Genomic DNA, 19,486 nt, shown 5'->3' with positions numbered 1-19,486 from the left:
ATATTAATATAGAACATGCAGACCCAACATTTCAGCAACAAAACACAAACAAAAAATCTGCCTCATGCAGAAACTGGAATCCTACAAGGCTCAGCCACCTTTCACTTAATGGACTGTGTTTGCAGTAGAGAGAAGAGGTGGCTGTTGGGTTTAGTTAAAAACTGACATTTCGTGAATCTCTTTTAGCAGAGTTTAAAAATGCACTAAGGCAGAAACTTAAAAGGGTGGTACCAGCCATATCCCCCACACATGTTTTTAGATAAGTAAAATAATCAATCTCAATCTACTTTTAAATACTCATGCATAATTAAACACAAGTTCAGCTTCTTGGGGTAGGCAGGAGGAAGAAGAAGAAAAATCTACATGCTAGATCGAAGTAGGACTGAGCCTCTCTTAAAAAGAAAAGCTTCCATCAACATCTTCAGTGGATGATGAAAAAAGGAAGGTGGAGGAAGTTTCCTAAAAAAAACAAGAGAGATGCATACATGACTTAAGAAGAGAGAGAGGCGTGTAAACAAGCAAACAAGAAGTGACCATACTCCTATAGAGAGTCTAAAACTCCTGGAGCAACATATGCAATCAGCTAGTGAATTCAGCATGCAAAGGTTACTATCTTCAACCATAGAAGTTGTGGCTAGAGAAAGAAGCTGCCAGATCCAAGCTAGCAGTTCCTGCCCTATGGCACGGGGGTAAGCAGGAGATTTCCAAGGCACTCATCATATACCTCCTTGGCTGTATAGACTACACAACTCCCCCTCACACAAAAAGTCACACATTCAAGGAATTGGTAAATTGGATTCTGCAGCCCTTTTCTATTCCCACCAGCTGTTTGTTCTTATGCATACTTGCAGCAACAGTGTCAGATCACCACCACCCCCTTTGCAGGGAGCAAAATTACATCAGAGGCCCTAAAAGGAGCTGATTATATTTACTAGCAGAGAATTGGTCATTCTGCACACTGAAAAAAGGAACAATACATTTTAGAATCTCTTTCCAGTCTGTGCAATTTTTACATGTTTTTAATTTGGAATTTTGTTCCATCTCCACATTAATCTTTGATAGTTATTTATTTGACTAAATATATGTGAGGCACATTCCTAGGGCACTTTAGGCAACATCCCAAGGGTGATCTGAAATCTCTCCTTCCAATGGTAAAGAGAGTACTTAATCATCATAGGAAGAGATCAAACTTTGCATTTTGCTCCTCTGGATCCCACAGGGAGTATCATATCATGTACCTCCTCAAGAAGGGAACACAGGCATATTGAGAAGAAAAAAGGGCCAGATTATGGGAAGATTAGGGCAAAATTTGAATTTGAAAGGTCTCCAACACAGGGGAAAATTTTCCCTAACTGAGTGGATTCCAACTGATAGAGATCAAGAAGGAAAAGAAAGAAATGGAAAACAGTCCCTCCCCATCTTGGCACCAGACTCTTTTATACAGCTTGAAGAAAGAGACAATGATCAGTGGAGTTGCTAACTGTACAACCAAGAGAACAGGAAAGGGGAGCATCTTTTTGTTCTCAGAGACCAAAAATGTTTGGGCCTGCTCTGATTGTATGTTGTCCTTATGGTCATTAAACCACTTTTTTCCCAATGTTAACAGGAGTATGGATCTAAAAAGGTGTTTTCAACCAGGACAGCACCTCTTAAATACTGGATTGAACATTGATGCTATTAGTTCCTTTGTGGGTTCTTTAATAAAAATAATTTGTCTTTACTATTTTTATATTAAATCTGATGCATACTTATTTCACCCATTTCTGAACAATCCACAATCTTCCTGCCCAGAGTATAATTGTTTTATGTTATATGCAATATATATGTGTGTGTGTCTGTGTGTCTGTGTGTGTGTGTATCATCAACATCTCACAAATTCTCTCTCTGTTTCTCTCTTTCTCTTTAGCAAGCACTACTCATTCAGAGCAGAACATTTAGGAGTCCAGCCAATGTCCTCAAGAAGGGTCAGGCTTAAATTCAAGTCTTCAGAAGGTGTGTTGAGGCAGATGTTCTGTAGCAATTGATCAATGTCATCCTGCCCAATTCCATGGAGAAACTGCCCTTCAGGACAGGTGTGGTGAAGGGAGGGGTGATTGGAAAAGATTTATACAGGATATAAATATCCAGAGGAAAAGAGCATCTGCTAGCAAGTAGAATCATTTCTTGGGAAGGATATGAATCTTGCAAAGGAATGTGTACCTGAATTGCCATTCTGTTCTTTAAGATAGTTCCCTATCTAGCTTGTCATTCTGAAGCTGTGGTATTTCTTATATTTTAGGGAGGCATGGAACATTTCACTTTGTATTTCACCATACATCTGATAATATCTTGTGACAATGGTCTGAGCATACACTATGCACCTGTTGGAGGTCCATGATTATTCCATATGATTTCTATGAAGGGGTAGACACCTTTTGGGCCTTTATGTGTTGCTGGACTGAAACTGCCATCTGTCATAGCTGTTACAGCTAATGGTGAGGTATGGTGGGAATTGCATTCCAACAACATTACAGGGCCACAAGTTGCCTACTCCTGATGTTGGGCAACACTGCAATACAGTAGATATGGAATAGGGTTTCCAGAGCTCCAGGTCCCTCCCAAAGTCTCCTAGAATGAAGCCACACATCCAGGATACTGGTGAAGTCAAGGAAACTGTGTCCTCCTTAAACCAAACCAAAGCATTCTTAAGTCACCAGGATTTTAGAAGGTTGACTGGGATGGACTTTTAATATTGTGCTATACTATTTAGAGAACCAGCATGGTGTAGTGGTTTGAGCATTGGACTATGACCCTTTTGTACAAGATTTGAATTCCTGTGGAGCCATGGAAACCTGCTGAGTGAACTTGGGCAAGTCACACTCTTTTAGCTCAGAACATGGCAATGAAAACTTCCTTTGAAGAAACTTGCTGAGAAAACCCCATGATAAGTTTGCCTTATGGTTACCATAAAGTTGGAAAGGACTTGAAGGAACACAACAACAACAAAACTGGCAATTCTGTTTTGTGATTTGTATATTGCACTTAAATGTTTTTAACTTTATAAATTGTTTAATTAGCTTTTAAGTAACTTTTATATTTATACTTTTCTGTAGATGCTTTTAATCTGCATTGTTTTTTTTATATGCTGTAAACTGCACTGACTTCCATTATTGGAGAAAAGGCAGGATCTAAATGATTCCATTCCTAAGGTGCAGATGTACTAACACTGGTCACTGTGCACTGTGCACTGACTGGACTATTTCCTAAAGGTGCATGTTTTTGTTCTCTTACTGAAGCCAGGTTGATTGGAAATTACCTGGAAATCACTAAACTGTTTCGCGGAGGAATAATAAGGTATTTGTTGTTGTTAACTCCCCTCGAGTCGATCTCGACTCATGGTGATCCTAATATACTCAAAGGTATATTACTGAAAAAAATAATAAAATAAACATAATACATGCATATCCCCCCTCCTACTCTTTGTGTATCCTGTTGGTTAGTCCCAGCTTGTTTAATAGATAATTGATTAATTTTGAAATTCTGTGTAAACACATCAGTAAATTCAACTGATTTCATGAGTTTATTCTCTCCAGGATTAACAATACTATTTTGTCCCTGGTTTCCAAAGAAAAACTACTGATGACCAAAACTGCACCCTCCAAATGACTTTTAAATGTCTGAATTATCTATATCAACATTACAATAACCTCCCATCCCACTCTTGGTATACTTATACAAAGTTGAACTTTATCTTCGTGGCAAAATTCCTCAGATTAGGACGTTCTTCTAATTGGTCTGTTTACTCCATTTCCATCATTTCAGCTTTTGATTGGCCATTTGCCACCTTCCTGATGCCAGATATATCCTCTTTCCTTTGTTCACCTAAACCACTACTATTTTTTTCCTTCATAGGATCTCCTGCTCAGTTTTTTGTCTTCTCCTTTCCCAGATGTTGACCATGATTCTAGATGAGATACTTAGACTATTGCCTCACTGCAGAATTAATGTACTTTGACACTGCTTTAACTGTCATGGCTCAGTGCTATGAAACCATGGGATTTTTAGTTTTGTGAGATATTTAGCCTTTACTGTCAGAGTGCTCTGGTGCCATAACAAACTACAAATCCATAGGATGGAACCATGGCATTTAAAGTGGTGCCAAACTACATTAATTCTGTGGTTGAGATTCAGCCTTAGTTAAGTAACTATGGCCGAAAACAGATGGCCCTAAAGGGGCGGTGTCACACCACCCCTTTGTGTGCCAGCTTGGGGCAATGGCAACTGCATGCCATGGCCCTAATCTGGCCTTTTCCTGGCACAAAAAGGAGTGACAGAAAGCCACTCCTTTTTATGCCTGGGAAAGGGTGTCCCTATAGGAGTGGGGTGTCCCAAATGATAGGAAAAGAGACCCTGTCGTTTGCAGCCCAGTACAGATTGCAGGACTTTCATGATCTCTATGTATTCCCTACATCCCTTTATAGGGATTCTGAATATGAACCAATCATAAATGTGTATCTCTAGGTTATTCATTCATAACTGTGGTCATTAATTCCAGCCCACCTTTTCTTAAACCCATTAAGACCAGTGTCCTGGCAGGAAATGTAGTTCAAAGAAAAAACGATTAAACTTCACCAATCTTCAAGAAATCTCTTAGTATACTGAAGTAATCCCTCAGTTTATTTTTGGGTCCTGTTGTTTATGCCTCACAAAATGACAAAATGCACATATTCAGGGCATGAATATGAAACCAAGAAGAACCATTTATTTCTTTGCCTTCTCTAACCAATTCCATTGCTTGGCAGAAGACCCAGTCATGCAGCAAAAAGGAACAACTTAGTGCTAAATTTTCTCTAATCTCCTGATCACTCCTCCAAATTTGGACCATCTCTCACTTAGACCAGCCATCTGCAGATAAGATTAGTGGTGAAATTCTCTAATTATGCAGCATTTGAGTACATTTTTATCATTATGCCATCTTCTATTAAATATTATGTTTATTGTTAATGGTCTTCTTTTCTACCATGTCGAGAGCTCATTTTGTCAGATTTATTGTGCAATAACTCAGTATGACTAATAATGTATGTCTACCATTAAGATTAATAATGTTCCTGGAAAACAGAGAGAGGAAATGCCACAATTCATACAAGCAAAAATCTCTTTGGTTACATAAATGTCCTAATTATATTTAGTTTCATTAAACTAAACATGAATAAATTGCCTACTCAGAATGTATAAAGGTTGAAGAGTGATACTAAATTGATTTTATGTTCTAGCAGGGCTTACTTTATACTTACAAAGTTGAGTCAGACAACAATCCATGAAGAAAGACAAAGTTACTATCCATCTACATATAAAATAACCAAATGATTTCCCATCTCCAGCAGAAGAAATCCAGATTTTTAAAGAAATTTATCTGTTATCTGCCCCCTTTCCCCTTTTTCCATACTTGTTTCTTCTTCGCAGTTTAAACTCCATAAAGGGATGTAGCACCTCTCTTGGAAACCTTTTGGAAACCTCCACGAGTCATGCTTTTAAATAAGTCACTGGGCACCCGGTATAGTTTAAAAGGCATAGGTTTCCTCCTTTGACAGAGTGTCTAAGTTATAGGGGGGTGGTGCTCATCTCCGCGTTATTACATGGGAAACCTAGAAACTCAGTTCTGAAATCTTACCCGGGCCTGCCATTAGTCTGGGCACAGTAACAAAGTGTTGGGTAATGACCTTAAAGCCCTACATGGCTTAGGTCCAGCTTACGTAAAGGAACATCTCCTGCAATACATCCACCCCTCACACTCAGGTCCGCTGGGGCAAATTTACTAAAGTGAAGACCAGACGTGCTGTGGTTCCCCAGAGGACCTTCTCATCAACCACTCCTAAACATTGGAATGCCTACTGGAGGAGATCCTCACATAACATCTCGTGGGCCCCTTTAAAAAAGCCATAAGACGGATCCTCTCTCTGGCGGCATTCCCAGACTAATACATGGGGCCCCTCGCTCCCCTTCCCGTCCCACACCCATGCAGTTCGGCTTTACCCTCCCTTAAACTGCCTAGTGTAATGGGGATTAATTTTATTGTAATTTTCATATCGTTGAGTCCTAGTTGATGATGGCGATAATGATAAGAATATGAGTCGATTGAGGATGAGGGATGGCTGTTGCTTTTAAACATCTAGTTAGATCTTACAGATTTTAATTGTATTGAAATGATAGTTTACCTTGTTTTACTTTGAGAACCAGCATGGTACAGTGGTTTGAGTTGGTCTAGGACACTGGGAGACCAGTATTCGAATCCCTGCTGGGCCATGGAAACCCACTGAGTGACCTTGGGCAAGTCATAGCATCAGAAGAAGGGAAAGGCAAACTCCCTATGAACAAATCTTGCCAAGAAAAACTGATAATAGGTTCCCCTTAAGGTCACTGTAAATTGGAAACAAATTGAAGGCATTCAACAAAGTAACTTGTCTTACATTTATATAAGCCATCCAGGGTGGGTTTCTTGTACTGAAATGTGCAATAAACATTTATTAAAGAAATGTGAACACTAGAAGCAAATAAAGCAGAAATGTATAAAAGCTCCATACACATCTGATATAATGCTTGTGGAAATCAAGTTGCTAAAGCAAATTGTCACATTCACCTACTTAATAAATGGTTTTCCACTTAAACCAGCCAATAAAGGTTTAATACATATCAAAATGCTTCTGTCTGGTTCTCTATAATATGAATAAGATGCAATAGAGTTGAAAATTTCAAGAAATGTTGCATCATTCTGCACAAAATGCTAGCTGGGCATGCTGAAGGAAAATGAATTAGATTTTAATTTTATTTTCCTTTGTACTATTCCTGAAATATCAGCTCCTGTTGCCTCTGTCCCTAAATGGAAAGTTAAATGAAAAGAGAAATTAAGACCTCATTCTGTCTTTATTGAAATTCTCTCTGTTCTCTGATGAAATGCAAGAAGCAAACAGCAAGATATAACAGTCCTTTGAAATAAAATGCTACTTATATTTCTTTCTGTGTCTAAACATTTCCCCAACAAATTAGCAATGTTGCTTTTATATTAGTCAGGCTTATCAATGTCCAGAATGCAAACTTTGACTTTACCACATAAAGCTAAAAAGCAGGATTTAAATGGATGAAAACATCTTTGGCTGGTACCTATCCCACTATGTTGTGTCCATCCTGCAGCTGTCTTACATTCTATTTGCTACTGTATTGCACCTTTTCATTGATGAGCAAAACCCGTCAATGGAGAGTCTCAATCTTGTTGCTGTTCCATTATTGCTTTCGTGTGATAGGTCCCTTCTGCGGTAGTTCTGTTTCTCAGGAAGTCACTGTTAGGGATGATGGGAGTTGCAGCTCTTCTCCTGGCTTTCACTCTCACCACCCTGGTCAGCGGAAGAACAACCAGTTTGACCAGTAGCTCTGAGAATTGGCTGAAGATGTCTTCCAATCTTCTCTGCAGTCTGCTGGTTCTTGTTCAGCTCTCAAGACACCAGTCAACACAGTAGTCTTCTTATATAAAAGATCTACTTTTATTCTACTATATACACTATGCACAAAACAATTCACTACTCACAAAACTCACACTACTATACTCCTCAATACCCACACTACTATACTCCTCAATACCCACAAAAAATATTGTCAAACATTATTGCTTATATAGACATTTGTCTTGCTATTCATTATACAGTTGCCACCTCCTGGGCGTGTACATACATTATGATTGACATACCATACTTGGCTCAATCTAGCCCTCACATTGCATCATACATTACTGTCCACTCAATGACTCTCAGGTGATATCAATTTGTATCTTTTCACTTTGTCATTGCCTCATATGTCCTTGGCTTTCAGGACCTTCTAATTACATTACTTACAACACCTGTGTGACAATTCAATAACTTTTGCTGTGTCATGTTACCTTCAAATACATTCATATACACATTATATTTCTTGTGACTATATATCCCATGTGGCTTTTTCCTGACAGTCACATGGAGTGAGTGGGTGTGATTCGGGTCCTCTCCCCCTAACAGTGACAGTGCCAACATTTGGCAACCGGAATGGTTTGTTCTGCCTGCTTCCTCCCAAAGTGCTGCGCTGCTATGTGAATATGCACACAGCAGTCTCACATTTCAGAATGATGGAGAAGCAGTGACTGAAGCTGCCAACTGCTTCCTGAAGCTGGCTTCCGACACAGCAAAAGCTGGGATGGTTTTTCTTCCTGCTTCCTCCAGAAGCTTTGCAGCAGCCCCACACTTTGAAAATGGGGAAGAGCAGCAATTGGGGCTACCAACAGCTTCCTGAAGCTGGGAGGCCACACACTTCAGGCAAGGAGAGGAGCAGCATATTTGCACAGACAGTCTTTGACAGTGTGGAAAACAAAACATGCAATAATGGACTGCAAAAGTGCTATGATGGGAAAGAAGTGTGATAGGAAATTATGTCAAACTGGTATGCTTCCATTCTTAAATTAGCACAATTGTGGCAGGAAAGTAGGTGGTGTGATAAAGTCCTTTATGCCATTTAGTCATTCAGTAAGTTCTTTAAAATGTCCCAGTTTATTAACTTATAAATACAACTTACCATATATACTTGACTATAAGTCAATCTCATGTATAAGTCGAAGGCAGGTTTTGGGGGCAAAATTATGGATATTGATATAACCCTTGAATAAGTCGAGGGTAAAACTTAGGGTCATGTAACAAATGATCTAAATGATGAAGGAAAGGAAAACAATGCCAAAGAACCTACAATATTAGGCATAGCTATTTTGGCTCACACTAAAGGCTGGTTGGAAGGGAAACCAGTGGGAAGTCAATGCTTTCAGGTCAGATTGCACTCTTGCCTTTCACCAGGGGATGGTTCCCTTTTTAATAAGAGTTAAAGTATAGCATTTACATTTGACCCTTGGATAAGTTGACCTAGGTTTTTGGGGTCAATTTTTTGACTAAAATTTCTAGACTAACACATGAGTATATACAATATGTTTAACATTGAATGTAACCAATAAGATTAATGAGATTAACCAATAAGATTAGTGAGATTTTTGCTTGGTTTGGCTTTTTTTAAAAAAAGAACTTTGAAATTTTTAAAATTTATTTCTGTTTAGGAAAAAAGAACTAGACTGTTTTAAAAAAGAATGTAAGGTAAACCAAAACTGGGAAATCCATACACAGAGGCTCAGGGCTTTTAGAGTTTAGCTCTGGAATGTTTGGCTTTGAATCTCCATGTATTCAAATATTCTATTGCTGTTGCTGGATTAGTAATTAGAATTACTACCATTTCCAATGTTTTCTGCATTTCCTATTTTTAACACCTATGTGGCATGGAGGTACTACATAGTCCTCTCTGTATGAGGAACAGTTGTAACTATTGAATTCAGCTACTGTGGGTGGGAGTGGAGTTGTTTCTCTTTTAGGTTTTTATTTGAAGAATTAACCAAATTCATAAATTTATTACCATGGGGGGCGGAGTTGTGTTTGTTTCTTTGTTTGTTTTTGTTTTGTCTTTTATTTTTTAAAAATCAGATATGAGTGAAGGCAAAAGATGTGGCAGATTTTTCCTCACTCTTACCTACTTAAGGGAGTGAACCAATATGGATGTAATCCCATAGACTCATACTGTCTTTTCACATGATTCTGGTGCATCTTTTTGTCACAGAATCAATTGGTTCTGACATTCAACTGTCAATCTTCACTTTTGCAGCAATTCAAGACAGAACAATCAATCAGCTAAGCTCCCTGCATGTATGAAAGAAGCCCATTTGGCATCTGCCTGCAAATCAGGTTTAGATTTGGTGGATTGTACCAGCTGATAAGTAATACTAAAATTTCAACCTCAAGCCTGCTTTAATGAAGGCAGACTAGGCAAAGCAAAATCACACAGAGAATGGATCAGTGTCTGCGTATTAAACTCAATGACACTAATACATTCCCCTGAGCACAATTAAAAGGTATAACGAGTTGGAAGCATATCTATATACATATATGTTGAACTGGAAGACAGCAAATGAATTATTTTAGAGATATAATGAGAAACTTGCTCCTCTGAGACCTGCCATGGAACTATCAGGCATACCTTTTCATATTAAAAAAAGAAATAAAACCAAACAAACATAATTTTGTAGTTCTAACAGAACAGAGAGCCAGGGATGGGGAGAATCATACCAGTAATTAGATAGCCAGGGAAGGATATTTAGCCAGTTATCCACTGCAATTAGGAATCAAATCAAGCATCATGTATTTTTCTGCTATGACAGCAGCTAATTTATCCATATGCTGAATAGCTGCACATTGTAATTTCATGTTATATATTTCATTTTATTTCCACGTGAAATAATAAATCATAGGCTGGCATCCTGTTCACTATTAAAAGAGATTTTAAAACCAGAGTTATGATCTTTTAACTTTGGAATTCAGGCGTGTGAGTGTTAATGACTGATGTGACCCCCCTCCCTGCCAATCTACCTCTTAAGCCAAACCATGGGTCATCCAAATGGCTTCCAAGATATTGAAGATTGGAGCACTGGAAAATGATGTCAGAAGCACTCAACCATTCACAAGGTGTACTGAGAGAAGCAGAACAGCCAGACCCCAAGATGGATCTCCAACTGCCTGTCTCAGTGTGGCCCACAACCAGGAATGCATTGCAGCTGTCATTTCCATTTATCTGCAGAGCCATAGAAAGCCTTTGGTTTGGGATTTTCACTGGTTAAATAGCTGGGTTTCTGGAGGAAAACACTGACAGCCATACCTATTATGACAGAACTCAATTGTCATAATTACGTAGATTATCGCACTACACTCTTATAGTGTTGCTGTTCCACTTTTACTGCTCTGACTGCCTCCTGTTGCATTCTGAGGTTTGTAGTTCAGTGAGACCTAAAAGCTGTCTGGCTGAGAATTCTAAAAGCCCTTCCCTAAACTGCAGATTCCAAAATGAAACAGGAGGCAGCCAGAGCAGTTAAAGTGGAATAGTAGCACTATAAGAGTGTAATGTGGTAATCTAGTGCATCTACAAATGCAGGCTCTCAGACACAGTCTATATGCTAATATATATATAACACAAGGATGTCAGGATGAGGCATATTAGCAACTGGTTTCAGAGTTTGCTCTCCCTGAAGAGAGCAGTGTTTGTGTCTGTGCTTAATTTTAAGAGTCTACAAGAGCTGATATTTTCAGAAATTCTACTGTGGAGGAGCACATGGGATATTATGAGATGTCCCCCCCTCAATGAAAAGCTTACTGTTGTTCATGAAGGTTATAATGTCTAATTAAATCTTTACAGAAATGTACATCAGTGTGTTCATAATTTTGTTTAATTGGACCAGAATAATGGCCTGTATTGTCCTGCACTATCCTCTGAAAATGTGACATGCATTGTTAACTTTCTAAAGTTTCTTAGATAAGGAGTCTGTCAAAATGGGTCTTCCAATATTTCTGAAGCATTCTCTCCTTCATGAAACGGCTTCAAGGAATTTTAGATACCCCTTTCATAGTGTTTTCAGGCTTACCTCCTCCTTGCAAGCCTGCTAAGCATGATGTGTCCCTTTCTCTCTCTTTCCCTTTTCTGTTATACATCTCACCATCACTCTGAAACCTCTGTAGATGCCCAGGCATTGTGACCTGAAAAGGCCCAATGGAAGAAAGGTAGTCATAATGTTGTCCCATTTTTCCCAGATGATCCAACAGAGAAATTCATAGGTCTCTAAGGTATATCCTTTCATTTGTACATTGAGCCAGACCAGTTTTTTTAAAGCCATGATTCATTTATTCAAAATGAATAAGTGCAAATATCACTTTATTTCATTAGCCTCTCAAGACTAGGTTACGAGACTTAAACAATTAAAGTAAGATGGGTGCAGAGAATAATGGAGTTGTTGGATATGTGATATTCTCAGTTAGAAATGTCAGGCTGAATTTAGTCTCCCCAGTTCCTGCATGCAAAATGTGCTCTTCCAACTATCATTGCGGATACATGCTTCTTGATCAAGAGCAGGGAAGCAGTCAGCATTTAAATGTGCAGAGAAATGTTTTGCATATGATCAGGGGCACTAAAACCACTTCTGAGGAAGAATTCCTCTTCCTTGATTTAATGATTGTCCTAAAAAGCTATGCACTTATTACTGTAGTCATGGTGGATCAGTAACCTAACTCAAATAGATAACTATTCATCTTTAACAAAGAGTGCACTAGAAAAATGAACAAAATGTACATGTTGGTGTGGTTGGAAGGGAAACAAGGATACACTTAACACTTGTTAAGATGAGATCCTGTGGTTTGGAACATTCTTTCTCAGCCTGACAGCTCTCAGATGTATTGGACATTCACCACCCCAGGTAACAATATTATCTTGGACTTTATAGGTTGGAGGTGGGCAGTTTTAACAAGTTATAAAGAGTCTTTCTGAACGATTCAAATAACAAAACATAGGCGGGATATTCCATGTAACCACTCCGCAGCAACCAAATTTCATGGCGCGGCTACGCAGAAAGAAAAGGAGCGCTAAAAGTGGCTCCTTTTAGCACTGCCACAAACTGCCTGTGGCGGTGTGAACATATCGCTGCCATGCACGCCCATCTGGACGGCACGCAGCAGTGACATCACGGCTGTGCATGCCGTGTATACGGTGACACACAGCTATGACATCCTGGTGACGTGCTAGGGTTACGGGGCGTCTGGAAACAGCACTCCGGGGCAACCCTAGCACATCGCCAGTACGTGCTAAAGGGCCCATTTGTACAGGGCCATATTTTCTAAGATCAACCGGAACAACCTCCACTGCTGTTCTCTCTAAGTCCCATGGTACCAATGATTTATTTCATATTTCATCATTGTTATATTAGAAACCACAATTAATATGATTGTCAAGAGCCTCCTTTTTTTTGTTTCTCTTATCTCTCTCTCTCTCTCTCACACACACACACACACAGAGAGAGAGAGAGAGAGAGAGAGAGACTCACACAGGCTACATCCCGACCCAGAAAAATGTCCCAACTTTTTTTCCTCAGTTTTCTTTATTCTTGGTATCTGTGCGTATTAGTCCCAACTTCTGGTATTTAAATAGTCACTATAGCTGCACACAGATCAGACAAGTAGACTTTCTATGCCACGAAAAGCCATTCTTGCTGTGTGCAGTCTTTTCAGAATGAATGATAAATTGAACACCATGGGGGGCCAGAGCTGTCAGAAGACGTTTTGCTATCTGAGGCAAGGAACATGATCGTTTCTTTCTTTCCCAGATACAAAAGCCAGCTGGACTAGCCACTTACACTTTGCTCACCAGTGTTGATGGGACACCATCCTAAACTACACCTAAAGGCAGAAGGTGAAGTTAAGGGGAGAAGGGCAGGTTTCATGACACAACTTCTGTAACATCTTTTTCTTTTTTGCTCCCTTCCATCATCTGCTATAAAATGTGATTACTTCACTCCACCTATGGTTTACCTAACATTCAGTTTAGATGTGTTCTGAATCTATTGTGCTGACAACAAATGACTCTAAATGGACACTTTAAAACTATTTCTTTTTTATACCCATCCATTCTGTGTTTAATCTGCTCAGGGATGGTGGGCCTATCTCTTCCAGAGATCTTCTCTGTTGGCAGATATCCCTTTATTTATGCACAAACTCTGCATTGAATCAGGGTATTGTGAGGAAATAAAAAGGTAGTCCATCCTGAAAAATGATAATAATAAAAAGATAGCTGTTTTCTTTTCCTTGAGGAACATCTCAAGGACTGTCAATGTGGCTGGAGGCTTCCTTGTCAGTGTGGCCATGAATCCACTCTAAATTTTGGTCTGAACTTTAAAGGACCTATCCAGAATGTTGAACCTCTGGGGATAAAGCTCAGCAGCTTGGACAGTTCCATTAAACCTGACATTAAAAGCTAGGCAGATTTGTGACTCCACTAATAAAGCTAGAACTGATTGAATGTAGTGAAGCAGATGTGATACAAATAATGAAATATGTTGGAACTGAGTCTCACAACAAATACACAGAACATATACCCACTCAGCACATAGTAGTTGCTGTGGAAGGAATCAGAGCAGAACAGGGTCTCCCCCCCCCCTTATTATCTGGCAACTCTATTGGAGATGTGCAAATTCTCCCCTTTCCAATGTGTCACAAGACCATAATATGATTGTTACTTGGGAATGGTGGCAACCCAGATTTTCTTGTGGTATAATATCTTATTTTCCAACGTATATTATGATGTGGAAAGATAATAGAAACCATGCTTCCAGTCTTAACAACAACAACAACAACAACAACAAACCATACAAAAAGAGAATACATTACTATAAATGCAACTGTTAGGGGTTTTTGGCGAAGGGCCAATAAATAGTTCAGTGTTGTTCAGGAATACCCATCATTTCCATAGAGTTCTCCAAGAGTCTCCCACCCATATTTCTCAAAGCTATCTGGATAAACTGCTGCAAAAACAACAGTGGGAATAAACATTTTAACTGCTATTGGTCAGATATGGGGCCATTTAAGACACTGATGGCTAAAAATATAGGCAGAGCTATTTAGTTCTTGAGTGATTAAGTGTTTTCCAAGCAATAAACTTATACTGAAATAACTTGGGACACCACTGGAAGAGGTTAAATCTGCTTGCTCAAATTAATATGGATACCTGAAGAAATAAGCATTTGTGTGGCTTATTTATACCATTCAGAATGTGTGAGGACTTTTTTTGTTGTTTTATTTTGTTTACTTTTGGAAGATTAGAAGAATACATTCCTTAGCTCAAATGGATTTTATACTATTCAATGCTATCTGAACCTCTACTATTAAATATAAATGTTGTTGTTGTTGTTGTTGTGTTCCTTCAAGTCATTTCTGACTTACGGAGACCCTAAGGCAAACCTATAATGAGGTTTTCTTGCCAAGATTTGATCAAAGGGGGCTTGCCCTTTCCTTCATCTCAGGCTGAGACAGTGTGACCTGCTCAAGGGCAACCAAAGGGTTTCCACTGATGAACTACTAATTACATATTAAGGATAGAATATAATTACATGTTAATGAAATTCTTAACAAAATATATATTTTATGTTCTGTGAACACACAATTCTGAAAATGGCTAGCCAACTCACAAACTGAACATTTCTCCAAGGCCAGTAGGTTTCCATGGCCATGTGGGATTTCAAACCCTGGTCTCCAGTGTCATAGTCCATCATTGAAACCTCTTCACCATACTGGATGTTGTTGTTGTTGATTATGTTGTTGTTTAGAATTATTTTTATAGAATTCTGGGAAACTTGAACACATACGTTTAACTGACCACATACTTGAGGAAATATCAACCTTTTACCAAGACTTTTCTGGCAAAGCTGCATGCCTTAACAATACCTCTGATTCTTTGATTCTTCTTGTATGCATATGGAATTCTGCTTCCAGAGCTTTAATCACACAGGGCAATAAGAGCAAATCATTATTGCTTAAATTGCCATAGCTTCATTTGATAAAATCCTCTGAATTATTGTTTCATAAGGTATATAGAATTCTCTGAAAGATAGTAGTAATGCTGCAAATCAGGAGAGTGGATTAGAGATTTCAAGTCAAAGATTCCAGGATTCTATATAATGCAGGCATGTCAGTTAAAGTGGGATGAAACTGCTATGGCACAAAGAAAGCAGCTTCTCTTTTTGCTGCCATTCCCACTGCAGTGACAAATTTCCTGGGAGTAGCTAGTGCTCAGGGCATGGCAAAAGAGGCTGGGAGGCATGTTATGATACCTGTCCTATGTTATCTACCAGTCAGTGCCTTCTAAAGAATCTTCTCTAAAATTTCTATCATCGACACTCCCTAGGTGTTTTGACATGTGTGGCTTAAATCAGCTTTTCCTTAAATTGCTCTGGAATGTAAATGTCAGTTCTGTTTTGTCAAGCAACTACATCTACATTTCTCTTCTGTTTTGCATCCTACATTAGTTGCATTCAGAAGAGAAAGCACAAGTAGGGGGTTGCGAAAAACCCCAACTCTAGTAGGCACCTATTTATAGCGAGTAAAGCCTAATTAAGTTTTTTGTTGTTGCCATCTGCTTCAAGTTGACTCCAGCTTAAGAAATCCTTATCATATTCTATGCAAAATTTATACAGAGTAGATTTGCCATTGCCTTCCTCTAAGGTTGAAATACACTTCTCCCTTCACATTTGTGGACTTAACATTAGCAATTTTGATTATTCGCCAGATCAAGACTGCTGTGCACACATAATTTTCCCCTCAGGGGGAAAAAGCCCAGGAGGGAGAAGCTGGGAAGGTGCCCGTGCCAGCTTCACCCGTTTCCCGGTCAAATTGCTGCCTTGCCCAGACAAAGGGGTGGGGATGGATTCATCCCTCCAAACCTTTTTCCCAGGTGGATGGGTGCCTGGACAAGGCAGGCAGTCATCCGACAGGGAAAGGGGTTTGGAAGGATGGATCCAGCCACACTCCCAGCTATTTTCCAGGGTGGATGGGTGCTTTAAAATTACATAAATTCAGAAAAGAAAGAAAAAAAGAAATAAGAACAAAAGAAGAAGAAGAAGAAGAAGAAGAAGAAGAAGAAGAAGAAGAAGAAGAAGAAAGTGACTTCAAATCGTCTTTTTGGCAATTACAGCATATTCTCTTCTTTTGGTGGGTTATTCTTCCTAATCATCAAACCCCAAAATTACCAAGTGAATTATTTTCTTTTCTTTTCTGGAAAATCTATAGGGGATTTCCAGACTTTGGGAAATCTTACTAACAGTTTTCTGTAAACAAATCAGACAATTTGTCCATATTTGCTAAATCTGTCAATTTCAACAACCATTCTTCCATAGTGGGTAGTACATCATTCTAGGCAGAATTCTCTCGAACAATGACAAATTTAGCTTCTCTCATCTTAACATGTCCTTCTTAATTCCATTCCATGTTTTACCACAATTATTTTTGAACAACATAATATTAATATTCATCATAGTAATACTTAAGTATTTAACTTACTTCTCAATTTTAAAATCACTTTTGTCAATCAATTCAATTAGATCTCCATTCATATTTTTGTTAACATCTATTGTCTTTTGATTATTTATCTTAAACAAACCAAAATCTTGTAATCAATCAATTAACACTTCTATATCTTCCAAAGGATTTTTCAGAATTACCACCAAATCATCAGCAAATGCCTTTAAGATAAGTATTTATTTTAAAAGCTTTATTCCCAAGATTCCTTCATCTTGTCCTATGTTTCTAATTACAGTGGAACCTCACCTTACACGGGGGATCCATTCCGGACCCCCCCCCCCGCGTAAGGCGAATTCTGCCTATGCTCACGCTCCATTCAAGTGAATAGGGCTTGTGCATGCAGCAGTGTAGTGGTGTGGTGGTGCGTGCACCACGGGTGCATGCCCCATTAATCTGAATGGGATGTGCTGCCCCTTGCACCTCTCATGCTCCCGCACAACTTTCAACATATCTGAAAGCCACGTATGACGCGGGTGCACTGTAATACCTAATAGTAGGGCTGATGTATGGACAAGATGGAGAAATGTTAACAGGAGACAAAAGGCCAGTACAGACTGAGGAAAAGGGGCAGACAGAGGGCACCCCTTTCTCCCCAGATTGTGGCTGCACCAACCAAACCATGCGGCAACAATGCGCCTGGAAAAAGGAGCCGCAAAATGCAGCTCCTTCCTCTGCCACTGGCAAGGTGCCATTAGCACCCTGGAGCGGCACAGTGATGTCCCTTGTGAGCTGCACTGTTTGGACACGGTCCACGAGGCATATTGTTGCACATGCCGTCTGAATGGGCATGCACCAAGATGGCGCCTGGACAGTGTGGTAGGGCTCGGGAGTGTTCAGACGCTCTGCTCTCCTGAACCCTACTTTCGGCCCCAGGCTGGCGCAAACTGCCAGTCTGTATTCGGCCAAAGTTACAAGGGACAGAGCAGAACTACTTAACACATTCTTTGTTTCAGACTTCTCCCAAAAAGAACAAAGTGCTCAACCTAGAGAAAACTGAGAAGATGTTGAGACATATTGGGATCATGGCAAACACATGCCCCAATTCACCCTGAACTTCACCCAAATAAAAGCGGAAAATATTCACTCCCATTTGGGCCTGGAAAGAGCCACTTTTAGCAGCTCCTCCGCAACCCAGGGCACCTTCTGGATGCTCTGGCAGCGTGTCTTCAAGCTAGCCAGCTTCCGGGTGGCTTCTTGGCAGCTTGGGAGCATGTGGCGTATCAACACCCCAATGCCAAGATGCCTGGAAGATGGCTTCAACAGGTCATCTGTTCCAGTCCTTATTGAATTCAAGTCTCCAGGACCAGATGAGCTTCATCCAAGAGTATTAAAAGAATGGACAGAAATAGTCTCAGAACCACTGTTAAAAATCTTTGAGAATACAGTACCAGGAGAACAGGCAAAGTCCCAGAAGACTGGAGCAAAACAAATCTTTTCCCCATCTTCAAAAAAGAAAAAAAATAACTACTGCCTTTTAAAATTACTGTCACCTTTATTCTTTTGAATTTGTGTTGAGCCACACTCTTACTGAGATTTTTGCTTTAAAACTAAGATCCTGCCAATAGTTATTTTCTTCCTTATTGTTTAGAGAAAGAAGCAACTCACCAAGGCTTTCATCTCACAGCCAATAGAAAGATCTCTCTTCAATTATAAATTTAGCAATTAAACTGTAATTAAGAAATTGTATCTGAGGAAGTAGACTTAAGTCTACGAAAGCTCATGCTGCCAACTTCTTTCTTTAGTTAGTCTCAAAGGTGCTACAAGATCTCTCTACATACTGTAATTAAGAAAGTGAGGATTTTCTCAGGTTGAGTGTCCATTAAAGCAGTTGAGATGGATGTTATTCCTACCCACCCCTGGTCAAACTTCTCTCTGACCACTGAGGTTTCTGCAGTTTCTTCACAAAAAGCAGCATTCTCGAGCATATGTGGTGATCTCACATTCTCTCCTTATTGAGAGAGAGGGTTTTTTTTTAGGAGGCTGGAACTTGTTTCATAGCCTTTGCTGCCTAAGCTTTTTCTGGTGAGGAAGCTGCACAGGGACATCATCCACTTTCCTCCATTCTCCCATGCAAGAATGAAGGTTTCAAACATTTTCTCCCCACTGTGTGAGATTAAATGTTTACAAAAACAAAAAGGGGTTTGAACAAACATGCTTTTTACCTACAAAAAAGTCCCCAAAGGCAAACAGGTTCAAATTAGTTGACCATATTTATTTGTTTATTTATTTGTTTTGACAGGGCAACTTACTTCATCCTTCCACATCAAGGCTGAGAAAATATGCAATATACAAACGTTACATTTCTGATGGATGCATTGGTAATATCAGACTGGATCCAAAGGTTCCAGACTGATGGACAGAGCTGCCACCATTGAACAAAGGCTTCCTCTATGAGGTTTCTCTTATGAGATGAAGACTCCCCTCACCCCCAATAGAAGTGATCTCTTTTAGTTTAAATCACTGTTCTATCCAAATTATGTTCAAGATGTATTAGTTATTGAAAGATATTTTAT

The sequence above is a fragment of the Sceloporus undulatus genome, chromosome 4 (assembly GCF_019175285.1).
Source record: "Sceloporus undulatus isolate JIND9_A2432 ecotype Alabama chromosome 4, SceUnd_v1.1, whole genome shotgun sequence".
Classification (NCBI taxonomy): domain Eukaryota; kingdom Metazoa; phylum Chordata; class Lepidosauria; order Squamata; family Phrynosomatidae; genus Sceloporus; species Sceloporus undulatus.
The sequence above is the reverse complement of the archived record's forward strand: the minus strand, read 5'-3'. Positions refer to the sequence as shown.